This window comes from Hylobates moloch, unplaced genomic scaffold, assembly GCF_009828535.3.
Source record: "Hylobates moloch isolate HMO894 unplaced genomic scaffold, HMol_V3 SCAFFOLD_4, whole genome shotgun sequence".
In the NCBI taxonomy this organism is placed as follows: Eukaryota; Metazoa; Chordata; class Mammalia; order Primates; family Hylobatidae; genus Hylobates; species Hylobates moloch.
Genome location: NW_026652279.1, coordinates 105,806,977 through 105,825,787, shown reverse-complemented (window position 1 = coordinate 105,825,787; position 18,811 = coordinate 105,806,977). Strand labels below are relative to the sequence as shown.

Below are 18,811 nucleotides of genomic sequence, written 5' to 3'. Positions count from 1 at the left end.
TATCTTCAGGTGGCTTGTTTCTCCCCCTCCCTGTTGAATATTATGTGACTGTGAGCTAATTTTAGAAAAATACAGTCTGCAGGATTTGTGCTGTTCATTTCTTAACCCAACAAATAATTGCTAATGGTGACCATTCACTGCTTGCCCAGCAGTCTAGGTTTGACTTGTTGTGGGTCAGGTGATCTCTACTGACTCTTGCTAACACTCCCTTTCACTCCGCATGGTGGGAACCTCCTCTCTGCTCCTCCTCCAGCTGGGTTAGTAGAGATTCACAAATGATTCCTCTTATTCAAAACAGAGAATTAGGTCAAAACAACCTCCCAGAATCTCTGTTTCTGAACCTTAAGGTGGTTAGTAGTAAATAAAGGAGAGTGGGCCCTGAACGAATTACAGGATTCAGAATCAAACCCTGTAGCTTAGCCCTGATTCAATCTTGGATATTAATTTGTAGAAGATTCTGAATTCATGCTTTATCCTCTGCTTTTGTGTAACTGTGGCTTATAACAATTTGATATTGTACATTAAGATTTTTGTCATTGGCCTGCATCTTGACAGCTGCGGAATGTTGCTTGCTGGGTCAGAGATTAGTCTTTGAGGCAAGATTTAACTTGATGAATGAAGATAACTTTTAGGTACAAGGCTCCTCCCTCATCATTCACAAGCATAATTTATTCACTCGTTTCCACACACTGGCTTCTGTCTCCATCTGGAGAACTGGAAAGAAGGGTCTTGTTTATATAAGGTGGTTGTAAAATGAATCCACCCCTACAAGGCCTTCTCCTTTGCCACAGGAAGGACTCCCAGACATGCTCTGCACCCTATAAACACAGCCTTTCATCCACACTTGGCACACCTTCTCCATTTATAGGCGGTGAGCTCCCTTACTCTATTCTGACCTGGTAATGCTTCTTTCTTCATTTGAAAACTTGATGTGGTTTCTGGAGTCCGTTCTCTCTTAATCTCCAGCCAGAACATGGTAAGGTCCCATTTAAACACAATCTTTTCCAAAACCTTTACTGACCCCTAGGTAGAAATACACTCTCCTTCCTGTTAGTGCCTATGCTATTTATCCATATCCTCTCTCCTTGCATGTATCACTTTTTACCTTAAAATACAGTAATTTGCTTAGTGCATGTAGCACTCCCATTATTACTATAAACTCCTGAAGGGCAGGAGCTCTGCATCTCCATCAGGACTGGGACTAGTGTGAGGCCACTGAGGTGTTTACCTCAGACACAAAATTTAAAAGGGCCCCCCAAAGTCAAAATAAATAATATTTTAATGGGACTAAAAAATGAGTGCAAAATGTTGTGAATAAAGACAGGATCAGTATTTTTCCTTCTACTTTCTCTTTTCCTTTCAATTTTCTCCTTTTGCCTCAGGCACTAGTATGGCCTGGCTTAGCACTGTTACTGATTCTGTCTTTATTACAAATTTTTTTTTTGCATTACTTTTGACTTCTTGAAATATTGCATTAAGGCATTATTTATCTTGATTCCTGCTTTTTTGTGTGTGTCCCGTTAAACGATGCCCCTGGGATGAGTGCCCCACTTGCCTTACCCCGGGCCTGGCTCTGATCACTACGGCTACTAGCACAGATCTTTGCCTGTCGATATGCACTCAATCAGTATTTCATGAATGAATGAATGAATGCAAGCAGAGATAATTTCAGGTGCTTTTCTCTTTTCTTTTTTTCTAAAAGCAAAACAACATCTAACACACAACCCAGCGTCTACCAGCACAGAGACATGCAACAGTGAGGAAAGTTATAGTGGTCTCAGGTGGCTGTCTGGGGTCTCAGTCAGCACTGCTTCTGCCAATTAAAATTATTTGTCCTGGGCTTCTTTCACTGTCACAGAGCACCCTCTCCAGTCTTGCTTGATTTCATAAGCAAACAGTTCTCAAGGAGTTAAATAGCCACAGAGGTACAGAATTATCTTTCACCATCTTCCAATGAGTTGTAAGTCACAAACAACAAAAATAACCTCTTGAGAAGCCCAAATATTGAAAGCAGTGGTCTACTAATGCATTTCTGCAGACAGAGGAAGAAGGCAAATGGCTGGAATACCAAGAGGGATGAGATCTACCTCTGCCAGTTCCACTACCCAACATGACAGAAAGTAAATTTTCATCTCTACGCAATAGCACAGACACGTAGGAGGGATTCCTAACTCTCACAGGAAAAGGAAACAGGTCATGAAGGTGTTAAGTCTGAGACTCACACATACCCTGAAGATTGTAGCTGATTTCTCAGTGTATTCATCACCATTTATCTTTAAAAGACAAGCACAACCATTTGTGAAATCCTCTCACAAAATCATCTCTAGAAAGTTGAGCCTGTAATAACAAAATTATTTCTATGCCTTGGTAGAGGGCCCACGAAAATAATATTTTTGATTTAGTTACAGGAATTCTCTTCAGCAAACAATACTGTTAAAGTGTTTTCTCTGGGCTCTGTCCACCTAATAGTTACTGTTTCTAAGTGGGGAAAATGGATTTTGTTCTGTTACAGTTACTATGATTTATACTTTTTTGTCCTGTTATCAAATTATTGTTAACCGTTATCTACCTTCACTCTTTTTAACCTTAAATAATTCGACTGTGCGAAAGTTATCTAAATTACTTTTAAAAAGAATCTAAATAATCTACTCCCAAATCCAAATCTAGAAGAAAGAAAATGATTCTTAAGAGACTACTTCCTTGTGTCTCTGAGAGTCTTCAAATCACTTACTTTCCATTTAGTTTCTTTGCAGTTTCATTGTGAAGTGACTGAAACTTCATTTCTATTATATTCTGGAAATTTGCAGATCTGAGATCTAGCAATGTACTCATTTTAAGAAATTACCTTGCAGGAAAAATGTTGAGACATTCCCTGGAGTGTTCCTAAACCAGCTGTGCTAAGGTGTGGGGTTTGGAATCCACATTGAGTGAGGGCCTGCTGTATACTCACCACCATGCCTGGCAGCTTCTGCTGTCATCTCATTTCACCTTTTGAAAACTCTAGAAGGAGAGCAGGTATTGTCAGGCCCATTGTGAAGAAATTAAAAGCAAGACTCAAAGAAGCTGTAATGTGCCTAGGATCATAAGACCAGTAAGCGCGGGTGAGGCCAAGGCTTGGCCTGGATCTCTTACCTCCACTCCTTATTGCTTGTCACATTGTGTACCAATGTCTGGTTATTTTCCCAGCCTGCCATTGATCTTAGAAGGAAAATTCTGCACTGCTGCTGCTCCAAGAGATACATAGGATGCATTGATCCAACCCAATGTGTTATGTGGTTGATTTCTAAGGTGAAGTGAAATCAGTTCCAAAAAGGTTTGAAGGATTATTTCAAACCATTTGAAGAGATAAGCACTGTCCATCCAAGGTTAAGACCCTATGTGTACCTTTCCTGGAATTCCATATTTATCAGAGACATTTCTGTCTCAGAAAAGTCCCCCTAATTTCCAAAGTGGCTTACAAAGAATAGGTTCTAGATCATCTCGAAAAAATTGGTCAGGTGATTGTGTATAAGAAAGAGAACAATTTTATATCACGAAAAGGAAAATGCACCAACGTTTATATGTTTGAATTCAACTGTATGTTGTGCACAGTTGTGTGTGTATTGGGGTTGGAAGAATATGTGTCATGGAAACTGAACAATGCTAGGAAATACATCCTAATTACTCAGTACCATATGTTTTTTATAAACAAGCAAACAAGAGTCATGGATTCAACTATAATGGATAAAAATCACTCAAGTTAAAAACAATACAAGGAAGTAAAGCAGAATAGCACAGTACAGTAGTTAAGCATGAAGTAGTTAAGCTTGAAGCCAGTTGCCTGAGTTTATAACCCAGTCTGCTAATTACTAATTGTGCGACATTTGACAAGTCAGTCACTTAAAAACAAAATAAAACAAAACAAAACAAACACTTTGTTCAATATTCCCCTCTATAAAATGGACACAGTAATAATAAGTATGCATAAGGATGTTGCAAAGGTTAGATGAGAAAGTGCAAATGAAATGTCTGATACTTCACAGAAGTGTGTTATAAAAGAGAAAAATATATATACCATTTTTGAGCTCCTTCTAATAGAATAATATATTTCTCAGGTTCAAGAAGTTGGGAAAGAGTTAATCACAAGAGAATTGTCACCATGCTAAGAGAGAGAGCAAGTGATTTTACTACTAGAAGCCAGTATGAACCCAATAACGCAGTATGGGGAAGAGAACATCTAACCAATGCATAATAATTAGGATATTGCTGAGACCCAAGCCCTCCAAGCTTCTACATGCCTGTAACAATTAGTAAGTCAATGACCTTGCTCAGTGGATCTCCACTCATCATATGGGAGGCACCAGCAAAATGAAGAAAAACCCGCAGACGCCCTTGTAGGAAATGCAATTAAAGTGGAAAGACCTAAAATAACGTTTCCGTTGTGCCCTTCACTTACATTGGAGAGTCAGGGCCAGACTGGGAGGCTGGCAGGGAAACAGCTTGGCATTGCAGGCCACCTGGGGTCCATTTGCCAACAGGACTTGTGGCTAACATCCTTTGATAACAAATTTCCCAGAGTCACAGGGCTCTTTCAGATCAGCATGATTCGGGGTCACAAGATAGATGGGAAGCCACAGAGCCCCGGGTCCTTTCCATGAAGTTAAAGATTACACCATCCATAATGAAACATCTTTGTGTCTCCTCGTGGCCACAATTACTTAGTCACTGATTATACAATAAACTCTTCAGAAATAATTCACAAAGATGAGAAATCAAACCCCACCCTTTTATGTTCTGAGGCATGAACCAGCTCCACCTCTTGAGAGAGGGAGGTAAAGCCTATTGCACATCTTCAGCCCATGGTATTTTCCGGCAAATGTGGAAGACCCTCAGTATTGGAAGGTGGTCTGCAGTTCCATAGGGAGACAGTACAGTGGGTGCCTGCCCAGGAATGGCAGTGCCTGGCTTCAGATACGATTTCAACCGATCAGCTCTATAGCACTAGGCAAATTACTTAATTTCCTATGCATCTCAGTTTCCTTATTCACCAAATGGCAGTAATAATTGCACCTACTTCATAAGGTTGTTGGACCTGGCACACTGTAGTTGCTAAATAACTGTCAACTATAATGCCTATTCTCCTGAGTTGTTCACCTTTTAGATAGCCTAGCAAAAAGTTCTTTGAAAAAATGACAATTACCAAAAAAAGTCATATTTTGTATAGATAAAATAACTCACATTGTCCCTTACACATGATAGGGACCTTGCCCATGATTGTGGCCCTTACACAATCTGGATAACCATTTGGGTTTTTATTGATACGTGGTGCTTCTTCTGCAAATGGTATTGTCCTTTGTGAACCCCACTGCTTTTACCTTATCATTGGCAAATACTTTTGGGGTTTACTCGAAATGTATTCACTGGCATGGGGAGTATGGATGGGGTCCCTCCTTCATGGAACTTAGATGCTGGTTAGGCAAGGGGTAACAATAAAGCCTAAGAAGTGTTAGGATCCCAAACTCAGAGTTCAAGGGGCTCATGTGTGAGGAACTCTAGTGGGAGGAAGAAAAGAAGTAAAATTTAAGCTCAAAACCGAAGGCGGCTGAGAGTTATGCTTGAGAAAGTGCCCCAGGTGGGTGGAAGATGTGGTTCCAAGACCTAAAAGGAAAAGAAGCTTGGAGTCGAGAGGAGCCGAGGCCTTCCACCCACCTGCAGCAACGTCAGGCGGTAAGAGGATGATGGTCAGGCTGACATAGGCTTGGAGACCATGTCAAAGGGTCAGGCTTGATCCCAAAAGTATCAAGGAATCACGGGAGGGTTTCACACTGGGAGTGAAATGGTCTGACCTGAGGTGAGGCTGGATCATCTTGGCTGCTCTGTGAGGCAGGAGAGAATGTGGGGATCCTGGTGGGAGGCTGTGGCCATCAAGTCGGCACAAGTGCACCATCTTTTAATGATTCTGGCCCAGACTTGGGTGGTTTGGAGGTAAAGAGGTAGATAGATTTGAGAAACATTTAAACATTTGGCTTAAAACTAAAGCTAGCCCTCCCTGCCCCACGAATCAGGAGAAGTAGCAACATTAACCTATAGTCAGCCCTTCTGCTACCAACACCCAGGACCTTTTTAGTTTGGAAAAAGAAGGGACCTGGTATCTAAAGTGCAGCTTGGGTGTTTTCTACTTAGGTCAATAATCTGCACTGCTCTGCCTGACCCATTGCCACCTCAGACACTGAAGGCTACTCAGCCTCCTCTCACCCTAATTACGCTTATCATTCAAAGCCCTAATACAGCCAGGAAGGGCTCAACACCAGTCCCTCTAGCCAAACAATCAGCAAACTAAGATAACTTTAAAGAGTGTCAAGCCCAACTTTATGACTTCTTCATAGGCACCAAGGGCATTGTCTCAGCAGCCTCAGCCACCAGACGTGATGGCCCAGGGCTGCTTGTTCCTTGACCTGTTGGGACCAACTGTGACTCATCTATTTACTGCAGAGCAAAGGTAACTTGGGATGCACAAGTTGACAGCTGTCTCCCAGGCGACAATCAGTACTGGAAATAAAGGCACTGGGCTTTAACTGGAAAAGTTTCTACTGGCCCAGACCCAAGCTGGATGAGGCAGGGATGTGAGAGATGGCATGCATGTATTTTAAAGAACTGGGGTCCTCACAGCTGACTGGCTATTTCAAGTCGCTCTTGTTATTATCTCACTGAGCAGCTTGGAGGCTAGTGATGTCACTTATATGTGCTCTGTTATTTACAGTTTGGATATTTTAGGCCCATAATCCTACTTCCTTTCTTGGCAGAAGGAAGATTAGGAGCAGCAATAATATTATAGTAATATTGGTATCATTTATTAATGGGATAGTCTATTCCGAAAGCAGTATGTCACTCAGGTTATACACATTGCCTGTAATCCAGGGGTCACAACCTAGGGTTCGCTTAGGAATCTCCCAGGAATCTTCAAAATACTGGTGCCTGGGTCTACTCTCCAAAGACTGATTGGGTTGGATCAGGGCATTGGCACGTTAAGGCTCCCCAGGGAATTCTAATGTGTAGCTAAGGTTGAGAAACAGCTTTCATCATCACAACAACCTGCAAGGTAGGAATTTTTAGCTTCATTGGATAGATAAAGAAAATAGGGCCCAGGGACAACAGACAATTGTGCAAGTACAAGATCAGGGACTTCAACCTTGGGTCTGTCTGGCCACCAATACCTGCTGCCAATTTGCTTCACGTGTGTTTCATGAATCCTTAGGTAAAGAGTAAACAGAGCACACAGATGAGGAAAAGGGAGCCCAGGGCAGCAGCACCCCACAGGAGCTTCGTGCACAGGAGGCTCCACTGCCACCCTGAGCCAGCTGTGCAGCATGGGGGTCGCCTGCAGGTGAGGGTTCCAAAAGGAGAGTAGCCCAAGTGAGCAAATAACAGGTCTTCACAGTTGCAGCAGCACCTGGCTTCTGTCCAATCCTCAGAAGCTGGCACAGAGGAGAGATATTTGGTGGAAAGTTGAATGGGGCATGGCCTGGCTAGGGCAGGTAGCCCCATGCACACTCAGTTACCTACAGTATCTGCAGAGAGATGAACTTCCTTCCCCAGTGTCTGCCTTCTCATCCTGCACTGTGTCAGCTCAGGGCTTGCACCAGGTTCTCTGGACTGCCTCTAAATCGTACTTGAAGATGTTGGGGTTAACTCAAGAAAGTCATGTTGATTGATATATGCTGTCGAATGGGAAGGAAGCATCCTCTGATTCTTGTTTCCCCGAACTAGAGCACCTTTAGCCATAACTGCCTGAAGTAAATATAATCAGGTGGGATTCTGAAACTGCACCTTCCTTCTCCTCTGCTAGGAACCCACCAGGGCAGAGCCTCAGCTCTCAGCCTCCCAGAATGAAGCATGAACCCAAAGCAAAGAGCAGAACTCCTTTGACACCTCCGACTTCACAGACAAAGTGAATCTCCTAAGGCATTTCTGGTATCACTGCTACCAATGACTGAGAGAGCATCAAAGTCTGAGGGGTGGCAGAGGAGAGGGGAAGTTTCTGGAGTCAGGTAGGAGGTGTCTGGCCCTCTGTGTACTCCAGATCTAAACCCTACTCTAATACTCCCCACAAAGGCTTGGATTGGCCACTTTTGTTCATTTATTCACTCAACATTTATGAAGTTTATAGCACTAGGGATTCTTAGCAGAGTAAAACCGGATCTGGACCTTAAGTAGCTCACAGTTTAGCAGGAGAGAAGTCACCTAAAGGGCAAGTGTGATGTCAGAGAAAAGCATGGGTGTGGTGGGAACACAGGAGGTAGGAGAGTGGGTGTCCTAGAGGGGCAATTCCTGACTTGGGACTTATGAATGCCTAGCAGGAGTCGGCCAAGGGGAGAGTGGGGGAAACAGTTTTCTAAGTGGAGGGGGCACCTTCAGCAAAGGAGCAAAGATTCTGTTCTTTGCCTTAATAAAGGGTGCTCCTTGTTGAAAGGTCACCTTGGCTTAGCTCCAGAAACTCTTCCTTCTCTGGACTTCAGGGACTTGGACTTCTTTCTCTGCATTCAGGCCAAAGGGCTGAGTCTGAGTGAGACTAAATTCCTAACTCAGACTTTTTTTTCTTCAACAGAAACATGCAGTTCTGAAGCCTTGCCAGCCACACCAAAGAGCTTTTCGCAAGAAGGCACAGGCCAGGTAGAGGCAGCTGTGCAGTGGGAGGATTGTGATGTTTTGGACTAGAAAATAAGATGCAAATGAGGCCAACAAAACACAGGCACTGCATAAAGGTGTCTTCTCCCCACTTTATAAGCCTTATGTGTGATAATATTCAATGCCATAACAAGGCAAGCAAATAGGTCCTTGGAGGGAGGGATAGCTGGATTTTAATCCTGGCTCTGCACTAAGGTCTTGGGCTACTTACTGCAGGTCTCTGAGCTTCATAGTTTTATGTATAAAATAGGATGAAGACCATCCCCAAATCCACTTCGATGGTGAGAATTAGGTGACATGACAGCAGAAGGGCATTTAGAGCTTGGCACAGAAGGGGTCTCAACAAATGGTAGCTGTGTTTCATCGTTCATTTGAGAACTGATGTTTGGATCCTTTTCTGCATCTTGAAACATCCCAAAATATTCCTCCTTAAGCCCTTCAGTTGGATACTCATTGATACTTCTCTGTTCAATTTATACTGCGAGCAGGGGAGGGAGGCTTGAGCTTGGTTCCATGAGCGAGGGTGAAGGGTGTAGGTCTCCCAGCTTCATTTCTGTCTCCTCCTCACCTGGAGAGCCATGGCCAATTCTCTTCCCAGGTCACTTGACTTCTCCATGACCATGACTTTCACCTTCTGCATTTTGGAACAATATACTCATGAATGCTAAGAAGTTTTGTTTCTTTCTGCCTGTGCTGAGCCTGTCTACTATAAAAGAAAAATCACAATGGTTGTCATAGTTATGCTCTTTGCTTCCTGAGTGGAATAGCACCGGTTTTCATGTTATATTATACTATATTCTGGATCTCTCTTTGATGTTGGGTTATGGAGAAGGTTTTATAGATATATAAAATGCTCACCAACTTTGAAAAAACATATTTAAACACCTGGAGTCTGCCATATAGTGGTATTGGGAAAGAATCCAGAAGAAATTGAGGCCATGGGAATATTTTAAAAGGCAAGGCTTGAACACAAATTCCTTCTGCTCCATTTGCATTGTAATCATTTAAGGTGAGGCCTTCTCAGCTCCTATCAAGACTGTTGTAAGAACCTTGCACTTGCTCTCTGGCCTCTTTCCCCTGCAGTGTGTGCTGCTCAAGTATCTCAGTCATCACGTGATACGCCAGCTCAAAGTTCCCCAATATCTCCCCACTGATAGCAGGATAAAACCCATTGTCCTCAACCAGACATTCAAAATCCTTTACTATCAGCTTCCTTCTGACTTTCCAAGCACTTGACCCCTGTCAGGTGGGTTTGCTCATTGTCTCGGTGTGCTGTGAGAGTGCTTAAATACCTTTATTTTGTGCCCTAGAGTTATGGATCTCTCTGCTTTCCCCCTTCAGAAACCATTTTCCTCTTCCTTGTCTGTCCAAATCTCACCCATGTCCTTTGTGTACTGTGACTAGAAGCTCAGTCTCCACGTAGATGGAGACTGCAAAGGGTACCTGCCTTGATGAGTAGCCATTTTGTGCTCCATTTCCCTTGGCCCACAAATGGATGGATATTCCTGGGCCACATGGTGCCCTGTTCCCCACTTTTTCTTTGACTTTCACTGGCAGCTGTACTATCTTTCCCCTGCTCACTCCGGTGACTTCTTAGTCCACTTTCTTTACAAATCCAGAAGGGAATTGATAGCACAGAGGTATTGTTTCTGTGCTATAATCTATGTCCAAGTGCATTTGCATAGAGTTTTACAGTTTTGTCTCCCACATTGTGCACCTGTCCTCCAGGAAAACTTCCCTGGGCAGGCAAGGAAATGGGGAGTACTGATGTTTCCTGCCTGTCTGCTCTGTGCCTCTCCTGGACACATTTGGGCGCATGTAAATTGATCTACAAGCCTGTCAGGAGGTGTTTTGATCCACATTTTCAGAAAAGAGAACTGAAGCTCAGAGAGAGTTAATGACTTTCTCTGGGAGCATTTGATACCAGATATGATGCCAAAGATGAAAAAAAAAATTGTTGTGGGATGGAGCTTGTTAGAACAGGCTTCACAGCTGTGATGGGACCTGAGCCAGGCCTTGGTCTGTTGGGCAGAAGGAGAGAGCACCATGAGTGTGAGCAGCATCACAAAGATTTCAGACTCAATGTGACAATGCAATCCTTTACGTCTTCCACAGATTGTACCTGATTTCCTTTAAGAATGCATATTAAAGTTAATTCCTTGGTTTTGAGCATGCAAACACTGAAATGTGCTAGAACGGTCAAAGTTCAGGGGTAAGTGAACTTTACTGCAGCATGTTAAGAACAGAATGAATGCTGACAAAGAAGCAGAGACTTTTTAATTTTAACTGCAGGTCAAAAGAGGACTCTTAACACAAGGTAGCTGAAACTGGGCAAACACACGATCCCAGATGGTTTTATACAGCATAAAAATGAATGAGCCAATGTGGGTTCATCGATGGTAACAAATGCACCACTCTGTATGTATGTGAGGGGGTATGTGGGAACTCTCTGTACTTTCTGCTCATTTTTGCTGTGAACTTAAAACTGCTCTAAAAAATAAAGTGTATTTTAAAAGAAAATTAAATTAAATGTTTAAAAATTTTAAATGAATGAGTCTAGTTACCAAAGCTACCAACTGTGGCCTGAGGGGAGGGGAGGACGCACCCTCCTCTTGGTGTTTTGGAGCATAGACTCCTTGCTCAGCTATGTGAGCTTCATCGTCTTTTATTTTTCCAGCTCACTGGGTAATGAAATGCTTACAAGCACTGAAGGCCTACAAAAACAAGGCATGAAATATTAACAAAAGGAGGAAGAAGAAAATGAAGAGAAGGAACAGGAACACATTTTATAGCCCGTATATTGAAAAAAAAAAGCTGGCTGCACGCAACAGGTTGCAGAAGCATAATGATGAGGCGTCCAGGAAGAGGAGTTTTACAGAACATTTTACATATAATGACCACATGAAGTTACTTATCTCTCTAATTTTCTGTTATCTCTTCACTAAAACAGAGCTAACAATACCTGCTTCATTTGGTTATGGAAAGGATTAAATGAGATAAAGTATATAAAATGCTTAGACGAAGAGCCTATATTCATTTTTTAAAAATATTTATTGAGTGCCTATTCTGGGCTAGATATCAAGGATTCAGTGACAAGCAAAACACATGATTCCTGATGGCCCACTGAGTTTTCAGTCTAAGGGGGAAACAGATGTCAAATAAGGAAACATAAAAATAATTATAAACTGTGGAGAGTTCAATAAAGAAAAAACTCAGAGTGATGTGAGGAAATTACAGGACCTCTGAGTAAATGATCAATAAATAGTAGTTAAAGAGACTTTTTTTTGTAACTGTGACAGACTAGCTTCTATTAGACAAATGCTTGACAAAGAACAACTGGGAAAAAAATGGATAATATATTTTAAAAACTACTTGAAGGATTGTCAGAGCTATCAAGGCAGCAAGGGCATCAGTAGACAAAATTCCAGAGAGAAGATAAATACAAAGAAGTTAAGATCAAAATGCAGTTCTACTTTGTCCTTGAAGCATTAGCCTACTCATAAGTGGCTGAAGATAGTTTTCACAATCTCACGAACAAAATTGGAGGTCATGGCTCAAGGAGGAGAGGCACTGAGAAACACCTTAGGCTTTCAGCTGGGATTCCTCAAGGACAGCAATCTAAGCATAAAGGCAAACTAGGTATAGACCAGCTCTCACGAAAAGTAAAAGCAGCTCAGCCCAGTTGGACTAAGGTGACTTGGTTCACTTAACTGCCTAGCATTAACCTCTAGGAAGAAAGATAACATCATCCAGAACTTCAAATAATCTCTATAATTTTTCAAAGAATAAAGCCCAACATTCTTTTTAAAAATATTCTAGAATACAAGGAGATAAGCCAAGTGACCAAAAATCATTTGGAGATAATAGAAAGAGATCCACAGGGGATCTAGATACTATATCGATCCTGGAGTTATCAGACACAGACTTTAAATACTTTATTAAATATATGAATGAAAGTTGTTGATGAGATGGAGAATTTCAACAGAAAACTAAAATCTATAAAAAAGAGTAAGAAGGAAATTCTAGAACTGAAACACAATAAATAACATTTAAATTCAAGAAATTAATTAGGAGCAGACTGAACATAGCTGAAGAAAGAAATAATGAACTAGAATATAGGTCAGTAGAAAATATCTAGACTGAACCACAGAGAGGAAAAGAGAGTCAAACAAGAGAAAAAGACAGTAAAGATATTTAGGACATCGTAATGTCAGGAAGAGGAAAAAAGAAAGAATGGGTAGAAGCAATATTTGAAGTCACAGTTACAAGAAACACTCTGAATCCAATGATAGACAAATACAAATAAACTTCAGCAAGGTGCTCAGTAATAAAATTGTTGAAAACCAAAGAGAAAGATAAAATGTTAATAGCTAGAGGAAAAAGGACACATTATCTTTAAGAACAGTAAGGCTGACAGCTGAATTCTTTATCGAAATTATGGATACAAAAGACAATGGTAGGTCATCCTAAAGTGTAAAATATCCCTGCCAAAGTAAGATAATAAAAATACTGAAGTTGAAATTTTACTAATTTCTAATTCATTTTTTACTTTGTATATTTTTATTGTAAAATAAAAAACACAAAGAAACCACTTAAAACAAATGTATAGCTTAATAAATTATTTTAAGGCAAACACTCTTGTAACTGCCATAAAGAAATAGAACTTTTCCAGCCACTTGGAAATGTTCCTTGTGTGCTATCCTGATCACAATGCACCACCTTCCCTAGAAGCAACCTTTACACTTTTATTGTAATCTCTTTCTTGTGTTTATAGCTTTATTACCCACATATGCATCCCTAGACACTATAGTCTAGACTTGCCCATTAAAAATGTTTGATATGTACACCTCTTTTAATCCACTGCACCTCCTTCTATTCCTTTCTTCTCCTCAGACTTTATCTGTTGAAAATCTAGTGCTGTTTGACCTATAGAATTTCCTGAAGTCTGGATTTAATTAATCTCATAATCATAGAATATAGCTCAACAAGTTCTTTCTTCTCTGTGTTTCCAGCAAAATTTTAGCTGGACCCACAGCCTTGAACACTGTATTTTCCAGAAGAATTTGTCACTAATGCCTGCTCTAAAGGAAATACACAAGGGAGTTTTTCAGGCAGAAGAAAAGTGATGCTAAATGACAGCAAAAAATTGTAGCAAAGAATGAATAGTAAAAGAAAAATAAATATCTAAGGAAATCTAAATAAATATTGACTATATAAGCCAGTACTAATAATGTCCTTATAAAGGTTTTAAATTTTTAATACGTAGATTTAAAATACATGACAATGATAGCCTAAAAGGCAGAAAGAAGATAAAGTCAAAATGTTCAAATATGCTTCAATTGTACAGAAATTGATAAAAGCACAAATTTGTATTATACTTTAACCAATGCAGGATGCATGGTGAATCTCTAACATAACCTTTTAAAGAATGTAAAAAGATTAGTTATAACTGCCAAGATGTGAAAAAATGGAGTCGCAAAACAAATTTGATTAACTCAAAAGAAAGTAAAGAAGATAATGTAGAACAGATGAAACAAATTGGAAAAAATAACATAAAAAACCCCAAGGGTCTCAGCAATTATATTAAGTGTAAATAATTCTTAACATTTATATTGTCAGACTGTATTAAAATGTAACAAGACCCAATAATGCAATGCTTACAAGAGAAGCATCTTGAATACAAGATACAGAAAAAAAGAGTGAAATAATGGAGAGAGATACACCATACAAACCCTAACTAAAAGAAAAATGCCATAGTTATACTAATATTAAACAAAGTAAATTGCAAGTCAAGAAGTACGCTCTGTAAAAGTGTCAGTCCACTAGGATGATAAAATAGGCTTAAATTTGTGTGTTTTATCGTGTAGCTTCAGAATGTATAAAAAAAGATAGAATTAAAGCAGAAATAGGAAAATTCATAATCACAATGGAAGCTTTTAAACATATTTCTCACTGAAACTGGTAGAATAAACAAACAATGATAAAAAAAGTCAGACATTGTCCCCACCTATATTGAACTTACAATAGATTAAAGGATGAATGAACATAAAATTGCACATTAGCTGTTTGCTCTGAAGTAAAGGAAGACAGTTTTATGACAATGAACATGGCTGGACTGAGGGAATCAAGAAAGGCCTTTCTGAGAGAGTGACACTTGATCTCAGCTCTGAAGGATGAATAATGGCTAATTAGGTGAATGGAGGAAGAAGTGTGAACCAAAGAGCATTAGACATTGGGCATCATGTCATCCTCAAAGATGCTGTGGTTGGAAGGAAACATATGAGTTTGAAGAACTGGAAGGAGGTCCAAGTGACTAAAGCACAGTGTATCACAGTGTATGAAGAGAAGTAGCTCAAAGTCAAGCTGAAGAGGTGGGTCAGGCCAGAACATTCAGAATTTTTTCAGTCATGTACAGATCTTGGACTCTATCCAGAAAGCAATATTACCATTGGATTTATGTTTGAAAAAGATTATTCTAGCTGTGGCATAAGAATAAGTTGTAGAAGGTCAGAGTTAATAGAGGAGGCTAGACAATCCAGCAGTTTTTACCAGTGATATGGTTTGGATATTTGTCCCCACCCAAATCTCATGTTGAATTGTAATCCCCAGTGCTGGAGGTGGGGGCCTGGTGGGAGATCAATGGGGCAGATGGATCACATGGGCAGAACCCCCATGTCTTGTTACTGTCTTTGTAGTAGTGAGTTTTTGTGAGATCTGGTCATTTAAAAATGTGTCACCTCCCCTGTACTTCTCTCTTACTCCTGTTCTCACCATTTGATGTGCCTGCTCCCCTTTTGCCTTCTGCCATGATTGGATTGTTCCTGAGGCCTCCCCAGAAGCAGATGCTGCTATGTTTCCTGTAGAGCCTGCAGAACTGTGAGCTAATTAAACTTATTTTCTTATGAATTACCCAGTCTCAGATACTTCTTTATAGCAGTGCAAGAATGGCCTAACGCAACCAGTAACTAGATATGAAGGATGATGGTGATGACAGTGGAGATGGAGAGGAGGCAGAGTCAAGAGATATTTAAGGGGTAAAATCAACAGGCGTTGGTGAAGAATTCTACATGGTGGCTGAGGGCAAGGGAGTCATCAAGGATGTCTTTTTAGTTCTTTGGTTGTACAAGTGGGTTTAACAGTGATGCCATTCTCTAAGAAACACAGACCAGGTTTTGGAGGGAAAGTAATAAATTCAGTTTTAGACATGTTGAGATTGAGGTTTTTCTTTTTTTCTGTAAGAGATTGTTCTATAGGACATCTCTCAAGGCACTTAATATATTTTCTCTTTGTGGTGTTTTTGGTTGGTTTTATTTGCTTGTTTTACTCCCTTCTATCTGACATTTCAAAAATGCAGTTGCAAGCCTTGACCGTGGATATTTATCATGTCACTGCATCAAAATATTGATGCTTGCCTAATTTGAACCTTCCCAGGGAGTAATGGAAACAAGAGAGAAGATGGAAAATGTGTCACTATCCCTAGGAGTGCTTGTGGGGTGCTGAACATTGAACCCAGTCAGAGTCTAAATGTGTCAGGGAATTTTCCTGGCTCTAGGTGTTAAAGGCCATTCAAGGAGGCAAGACTGTTTTCCTGGAAGACGCCACACAAGGATGTTCAAGTCAAATTTAGGAGAATTGGCTCTCAATGCACAGGGCCATTTCAATGAATTAGTAACGAGCTCTCCTTTCATTGAAAATTAATTTTGTCAAGGATATGAATCAGGTGTCATATGAAAAGAGAAGCCAATCCGCTCTTCCAAAGCAATTTCTTGTTAGAACACCAGAGTGGGTGATGCCATTTCTTTTGTTCCAGGCTGGTTGGGACCTTGTTGGCAGGTCATTTTGAAATGCTTTCTATAAGAAAGAACACAGTCGGCCGGGCACAGTGGCTCACGCCTGTAATCCCAGGACTTTGGGAGGCTGAGGCAGGTGTATCATGAGGTCAGGAGTTCAAGACCAGCCTGACCAACATGGTGAATCCTTGTCTCTACTAAAAATACAAAAATTAGCCAGGCAGGGTGGTGCATGCCTGTAATCCCAGCTACCTGGGAGGCTGGGGCAGGATAATTGCTTGAATCTGGGAGGCGGAGTTTGCAGTGAGCTGAGATCACATCACTGCACTCCAGCCTGGGCAACAGAGCGAGACTCCATCTCAAAAAAAAAAAAAAGAAAAAAAAAGAAAGAACACAGTGAAGATGACAGCCTGAAGTGAAGTCTATTTATATCCAGAAAAAAAGACATATATTCATGATTATTTCCCTATTTTTTGGAATATTGACCAATAACCTTATGAGGATGTATCAGGCTCTTTTTGTTCAATGCATTTTTCTTTCTTCTGTCTCATGTCACGTAATTCTTTTAGAATTTAAGTTATAAGAAATTGCATTTCTATTCATTAAGGTCTGATAAGAAATGTGTTACGGTATTTGATTTGAATGAGGGCTGTAAGATTGTTTATGTGGTTAAAATTATGTGTTCTTCCTTAAAAGAGCTTGAATTTTAAGGTTTTGCCCTAAGTCATTATTATTGAGTCTACCTAAAGTTTCAACAGTTGCAGAACTGAAGAGAAGATCTGCTACCTCACTTGGAAGAGAGTCCTGAATTTTATAACTATACAAAGAATATAGTTGGAGACAAATGATTTACAACTATTTCATAAGCAGTGGTAGATGTTCAGGAACTTGTTATTTCTATGGTTTCCTATATTTCTGATGTGTTTGAGGATCATCCCTTAGAAGTCTGTAAAGTATCAGGCTATATATATCTAGCCCAGAACTGGGTGGAACAATGAACCATGACTGCTTAATATCAATGCTGCTTAACATAAAAGCATCATCAAATTTTGAAGCAGGGAGGAACTTAAGCTATTGTGCTTAAGCCACCGCTCTCTGGTGGGCCAGTGATTTAGGATCCTGACTTATTTTAATCCTTCCACCTCCCATTATCTATAAGGAAGCAAAGGCACAGAGGGAAGTGTCCTGCCAAAAGTCACACAATTTGTATTTTAGAATTCACCTTCCTACAAGTTCTTCTTCAGAAAAAAAAAAACTGAGTGTGTGAGCTAATCTTTATCTAACAGACTGATTTCACATATTACAAAGATAAAGTCTTGGATGACAGCACCAGACAGAACTATCCTTCATGAAGTCCCTCTTTGTGGGCTCTGGGAATTGGATGTGGACTCTGGGACTTGGATGGCCATTTTTATTTCCTTTTTGTATTCTTGCAGACTCTGTCATAAAGAGGAAGCTATCAGGTTCTTGGATAATTGCTAAATGGAACTAAGGGAAATGAGAGGAGAGAAGCATCTCAGAGCATGTTTGGACTTGCTGCATGCCTTGGACCTGCTGCATGCCTTGGACCCTGCTACACACTGATAACTGAGTATTGAGCCCTTGAGCTGATAAACAAGGGTCTTTGACTCGAGAGTGTTTTGCCATCCTGTTTGCAAGCTTTGTGTTTGTTTCCTTTCCTCCAAGAGTACATTTTCTTACTCCCCATATGGCCCCAAACCACACACTGAGAAATATGGCCTAGAGTTTGTGATTAATGGAACCCTATCTCCACTCCAACCTCTACTCATTAACCAATGATCTCTACTGGTGCCTGTCACATTTACAAATATGTAAGAGGCCTTAATTTAAATCTGGAACTAAGCTAGTGATTTCAATTACAATATTCTGACTCATTCCGATATTATCATTGGGTAAAATAGCCTCAGTTTTCTTATCTGTAAAATGAATTCAATGTTGGCAACACTGGTCTTAAAGTAAAATAACTTTAAGAAAATTGCTGAAGGCTATGGCATATGACTTAGTGTGTTATTATTTTATAATGGAGAGTTTTACCTACCAAAGAAACGAGTTATCAGCTGCCCATTGCATTGCTGGTAATTTATTATTAATGATTTCTAAAAACTCTAACATTGCAGGAAGCTTCAAGCATCATTACTGCATTACATTTTGCTTTTGTGTTAATGGACAGCTATTTTTCACTGTCATTTTCATGAGTAGCAAGAGAGCACAGATGAACAATTTTAACAAATATAGGACAATAGAAGACATATTCCAGACTTTAGCACTTATTATTAATAGAATGATAAAATTCAGCCTTATCAGAATGGAGAACTTCCTGGTCACAGACAGTAATC

General features: G+C 40.3%; 1 long non-coding RNA gene across 1 annotated transcript in view; it reads left to right on the top strand.

Moving 5' to 3' along the window:
* Positions 1 to 8,951, top strand: part of LOC116466416 (uncharacterized) — a 39,911-nt gene extending 30,960 nt beyond the window's left edge. Inside the window, exons 3-4 of the long non-coding RNA XR_004247535.1 lie at positions 7,826 to 7,950; positions 8,585 to 8,951. This is a non-coding gene — a long non-coding RNA (uncharacterized LOC116466416). The remainder of the gene's footprint in view (positions 1 to 7,825; positions 7,951 to 8,584) is intronic.
* The last annotated feature ends 9,860 nt before the right edge of the window (positions 8,952 to 18,811 follow it).